Below are 6000 nucleotides of genomic sequence, written 5' to 3'. Positions count from 1 at the left end.
TGTGTCTTTAGATGGATTGAGGCCTCACCTATTTGGTGGTAACATTTGTATTTTTGTCAGTTGCAGATTCTGTTGTAGGGCTTCTTTTTCAGTTTAAATTTGCTGGAAATCTAAAGGGGATTCCTGAAGTAAGCAAAACTCAAAGTCACTGAAGACAGAAATGAGGGGGCCTCCGGGTAGGAGGAGGGCCGGGATGGGATGCGGTGGGGGGTTGCAGGGACGCAGACCCAGCTCTGGCCCAGCTGATTCCCCTGACCAACAATGGTCACACAGGTCCATCCTAAGGCACTCTCTGCCTGTTCCTTTTCTGCCACTGGGGACTCCAAGCACATCCTTGTTTCCCAGCTCCTGGGAAGTCTGGGGGATCTCAGGCTATTTGGATGGGGTCCCCAGGGGAGTGTCAAGCAGGAGGTGTTCTGGAAGCCCAGTGTGCGGCCCCAGCAAGGAGACTCGAGATGGGGGAGGGAGCGGCCAGTCAGGCTAGGCCGTGAGGACAGGGCACCAGGCCTTCCTGGAAGGAAGGCGTGGAGTTGTGAGGTGGGTGGCAGGGGATGGGGTGGGGGTGGGGGGGTAGTGCTGGGGAGGAATGTCCTCTGTCCTGTGTAGAGATGACTGACTGCTCACCCAGCTCTCCAGAGAAGGGCTAGGGGTTGGTCCTGGCCTCTGCTCTCACTCTCTGACCCTTAAAATCAATGCCTCTGAGATAGGAGGGTAGGCTTCATGGGTTCAGTCTCACTGCAGGGAGCACTTCCAGGGGGTTCCCTGTGAGACCCCTGGGGGAGCTGGGTGCCAGCAGCATGAACATGGGCACGACAGAAGCCCTGTGTCTCCCGGGAAACGGGGCCACCTGGTGCCCACGATCCCACCCGGGGAGACAGAGTTCTTCCACAGGGCATCAGGGCAGCTTTGTGGAAGAGGGGACATCCTGTCTGGACAAGAAGGATGCGTAGGTGTCTTGAGAGAAAAGGCAGTCAGTCCAGTCCAGGTGCAGGCGGGGCTGGGCGCAGAGCTGTGAATGAAGACCTAGGGGCCCCGCCAGGATGGCACACCTTCTGGGTTTCTGAGGCCCCGGCCCTGTCTGCGCCTACGTCTCAGGTCCTCTCAGTCTAAGGTCCACATTCACCCTCTTTTTCTGGGTTCTGGTCTTGATGGTACCTGTAGCTCTCAGGCTATGGAGGGGGCCTCCCCCAGACCACTATGGATCCAGGGGCTCTGCACCACTTGTCAGGTCCAGTCGGGTCCACATGCCGTGATCTGGGCCAGCTGTGGCCCACCCAACCCGTTCTCCCCTGGACTGCATCGTGAGGACGCACACTGGGCATGGGGATCCAAGCCGTGTGAGGGTGAGAGTGTCTGTGGATACCCGCTCTGAATGTGCACGGCTGCTTGCCTTCAGGACGTGACAAGACAGGCCCGGGTTTTTCAGGCTTCTCCGATGACAAACTCTGAGTGGCCGCTCTGGGCATTCCTGGACTCTACCTGTCCAGGTGTTTTAGGACTCTATTCATACATGTCTCCACAGGCTCTTCCCCCTCAAATCCACTGAGATGTTGCTAAAATTGCTGCCAAATCCATCCTAATTCCATTCCTGAACACTCATTCTTTGGCGAAAAAGCCTCACTGTTAACGCTGACGTTCCCTTCGCGGTTTCAGTGAACTTACAGCAATCTGAGAAAAGGGAGGGCCTGTTGTGGAGTTTCTGATTTCACGACTTTGTGAAAGTATGATTGAGAGACAGAAGCCACACACATCCAATGTCTACACTTAAGAGTTTGGAGTTTGGGATCCGCGTGAGAAAGCTCGCACATTCCAGGCCATAAACAGATGACTGGCTCCCAAAGCGTCCTCCTGTACCTTCATTTTTTAAATGTTGTTCGTTTCTGGTATGGAAAGCACTCTACCTCTACCCTTTCAGCCCAGATACATGTCCATGGCAGCGCCTCCAGGCCCTAAGTCGAATAGCACATGTCCAGAAATTATCCTTCTTCTAACTAAAACGTGTGTCCTCTGACAGCCTCCTCCACTCCCCTCCTTCCAGCCCTGGGAACCCCCGCTCCACTTCCCACCTCTGTGAGTCTGACTACTTTGGCTTCCTCACGAAAGTAGAAGCATGCCTCGTGTTGTCCTCTGTCTACCTTCTGTCACCATAATTTCCTCTTGGTCCATCCGTCTTTGTGCAACTTCCCTCTGTTTTGAGGTTGAATGATGGTCCAGTGACATGACCTCTTTGGAGTTTTCCCTGCACATCTGGTTGCTTTTCATACTTGATCACATGGCCCTACTTCACTGTTGCAAATACTAAATGGCAAAAGGACATCTCTATAGGAGACCAGGGAGCAGTGACCATGGAATCTGCTTGAAAAGCAAAATCGCAGGGAATTTCCTGCTGGTCCACTGGTTAGGACTCTGCTTTCATTGCCAAGGGCTCAGATTCTATCATTGGTCCACGAACTGAGATCCTGAAAGCCATGCAGCCAGCAAAAGGTAAACAGAATAATCACAAGGACTCTCTTTCTCTGAAGAGGCTGGGGTGCTCACCTGCACAGAATCAAGGCAACAACATCTCAGGGTCGGGGGGCTGAGCTGTGAGCAGTCTTGTGAATGTGGACACCCTGAGGAGAGAGAGGCCTTGAGTGGGGTTCAGGGCTCCCACCCCCTGCAAAGACCCCAACTCTTCCTCTCTCCACTCAGGCACCATCTGCTCATGGAGGCAGGGCTTCTGGAAACCCACTTTTTTCTCTGTCCCCAGGCATGGTACTCTGACTCTTTCCTGATCAGTGTGGCCCTCAGAAACCAGTCTCAAGCCCGCAGCTCCAGCCCACACAAGTGCCTGACTGCTCAATGTGACTCTGCCCCGTCTACTCCCAGCGGACTCTGAAGTGGGCCACCCAGAGTGCGGTCCAGAGGCAGAGTCGGCACAGTCCCCTCAGAACCGGCTAAGGTGCACCTTCTCCGGGCCTGCCCAGACCTGCAGGGTCAGGATCCCAGGGATGGGCAAGGCTGAGGGTCCAGGGTGTCCACAGGCCTCCATGGGTGCTGGGCCCCTCTGAAGTTCTCAAGTAACTGTGGACAGAACCTAAATGTCCTCTGTGGGAGCACAGGGCCGAAGTCTTGTCCGGAAAGAGTGCACCGTGTCGTGGTCCCAGGGCTGCTTTGTGTCCCAGCTGGAAGCAGTGAGGGTCTCTTCTGTGAAACGGCCCCTCCCCGCTCACACGGAGTTGTGTGCCACTGAGCTGAGGTCTGGCTTCCCTGGTGTCTCAGCTGGTAAAGAATCCACCTGCAGAGATTCAAGGGATTAGATCTGACAGCGTGCCTGAAGAACTATGGACAGAGGTTCGTAGCATTGTACAGGAGGCAGTGATCAAAGCTATCCCCAAGAAGAAGAAATGCAAAAAGCAAAATGGTTGTCTGAGAAGGCCTTACAAATAGCTGAGAAAAGAAGAGAACTAAAAGGCAAAGGAGAAAAGGAAAGATATGCTCATCTGAATGCAGAGCTCCAAAGAATAGCAAGGAGAGATAAGAAAGCCTTCTAAGAGATCAGTGCAAAGAAACAGAAGAAAACATTAGAATGGGAAAGACTAGAGATCTCTTTAAGAAAATTAGAGACACCAAAGGAAAATTTCACCCAAAATGGGCACAATAAAGGACAGAGATGGTATGGACCTAACAGGAGCAGAAGATATTAAGAAGAGGTGGCAACAATACACAGAACTATACAAAAAAGATCTTTATGACCCAGAAAACCACGATGGTGTGATCACTCACCTAAAGCCAGACATCCTGGAATGCAAAGTCAAGTGGGCTTTAGGAAGCACCACTACGAACAAAGCTAGTGGAGATGATGAAATTCCAGTTGAGCTATTTCAAATCCTAAAAGATGATGCTGTGAAAGTGCTGCATTCAACATGCTAGCAAATTCAACAGCGGCCACAGGACTGGAAAAGGTCAGTTTTTATTCTAATCCCAAAGAAATGCAATTCCAAAGAATGCTCAAACTACCACACAATTGCACTCATCTCACATGCTAGCAAAGTAATGCTCAAAATTTTGCAAGCTAGGCTTCAACAGTACATGAACTGAGAACTTCTAGATGTTCAAGCTGGTTTTAGAAAAGGCACAGGAACCAGAGATCAAATTGCCAACATCCATTGGATCATAGAAAAAGCAAGAAATTTCCAGAAAAACATCTACTTCTGCTTTGTCAACTACACTAAAGCCTTGGACTGTGTGGGTCACAACAAACTGTGGAAAATTCTTCAAGAGATGGGAATACCAGACCACCTTACCTGTCTCCTGAGAAATCTATATGCAGGTCAAGAAACAACAGTTAGACTGGACATAGAAAGATGGACTGGTTCCAAACTGGGAAAGAAGTATGTCAAGGCTGTATATTGTCACCCTGTTATTTAATTTATATGCAGAGTACATCATGAGAAACGCTGGGCTGGACGAAGCACAAACTGGAATCAAGACTGCCAGGAGAAATATCATTAACCTCAGATATGCAGATGACACCACCCTTATGGCACAAAGTGAAGAACTACAGAGCCTCTTGATGAAAGTGAAAGAGGAGAGTGAAAAAGATGGCTTAAAAGTCAACATTCAAAAAATGAAGATCACGGCATCTGGTCCCATCATTCCATGGCAAATAGGTGGGGAAACAATGGAAACAGTGACAGACTTTATTTTGGGGGGCTTCAAAATCACTGCAGATGGTGACTGCAGCCATGAAATTAAAAGATGCTTGCTCCTTGGAAGAAAAGCTATGACCAACTTAGACAGCATATTAAAAAGCAGAGACATTACTTTGGCAACAAAGGTTCATCTAGTCAAAACTATCGTTTTTCTAGTAGTCATGTATGGATGTGAGAGTTGGACTAAAAAGAAAGCTGAGCACTGAAGAATTGATGCTTTTGAACTGTGGTGTTGGAGAAGACTCTTGAGAATCCCTTGGACTGCAAGGAGATCCAACCAGTCCATCCTAAAGGAAATCAGTCCTGAATATTCGTCAGAAGGACTGATGCTGAAGCTGAAACTCCAATACTTTGGCCACCTGACGTGAAGAACTACCTCACTGGAAAAAAATCCTGATGCTGGGAAAGAGTGAAGGCAGGAGGAGAAGGGGAAGACAGAGGATGAGATGGTTGGATGGCATCACTGACTCGATGGACATGAGTTTGAGTAAGCTCCTGGAGTTGGTGATGGACAGGGAAGCCTGGCGTGTCCTGGAAGTCCATGGGGTCACAGAGTCAGTCAATAGGAGTGAACTGAACTAAATTGAGCTCTGACCACCTCGAGGCCCCCAGAGGGCGCCAGCGTCCCCCAGGACACAGCTCAGCTCCTGAGCACATGGGCTTCCCTGCTCTCTGCTTCCTCTTCACCCCTTCCCCTCCTCTGGTGACAGCTCCCCGGACAAAGGGGACAGTGACAAAGGGGACAGCGAGGGCCCGCTGAGTGTCATGGCCACCCCGCCTGGGACACCTCTGAGGGGGGCGTATACAGTAGCCGGCCAGGCCCCAGGCTGAGAACCCAGGAGCTGAGGGGTCCTGCCAAGGGAGACTCAGGGATTCTGCGGGAAGTTCCTGGGCCCACGACCTGCAAACCCTGCCCCCACCCCACCCCAGCACCCACCCAGGGGCCTGGGAGCCCATGTTCCAAAACTGAAGGGCGCTGGAGGCCACAGGGATGGGGGCACATCTGCACCTGAAAGACCTCAGCTCGGGGCTGCTTTCTTGGGGGGAAGACACTTCACCTCTGGGCAGGCCGCCTTCTCTCACCCACAGAGCTGACTCCGGGCCACTCATCCTCTTTGGTCCTGTCCCTCCTTGTCTCTCTGACCCTCACCAACTGCTGCGTCCCGGGACCTCCTTCCACTCACACTCCTTGCAACTGTGCCCTTGATTCATCATCCAAGTCTGGGGCACTCCATAAGTCTCTGATCCCCCTGAGATGCTGAGGGGTGCGTGTGGCTGGGCTTCCTCCACGGTTGCTCCTTCCCAA

Source organism: Cervus elaphus, chromosome 23 (genome assembly GCF_910594005.1).
Source record: "Cervus elaphus chromosome 23, mCerEla1.1, whole genome shotgun sequence".
NCBI classification, from domain to species: domain Eukaryota; kingdom Metazoa; phylum Chordata; class Mammalia; order Artiodactyla; family Cervidae; genus Cervus; species Cervus elaphus.
This window is presented reverse-complemented; position numbering follows the sequence as displayed.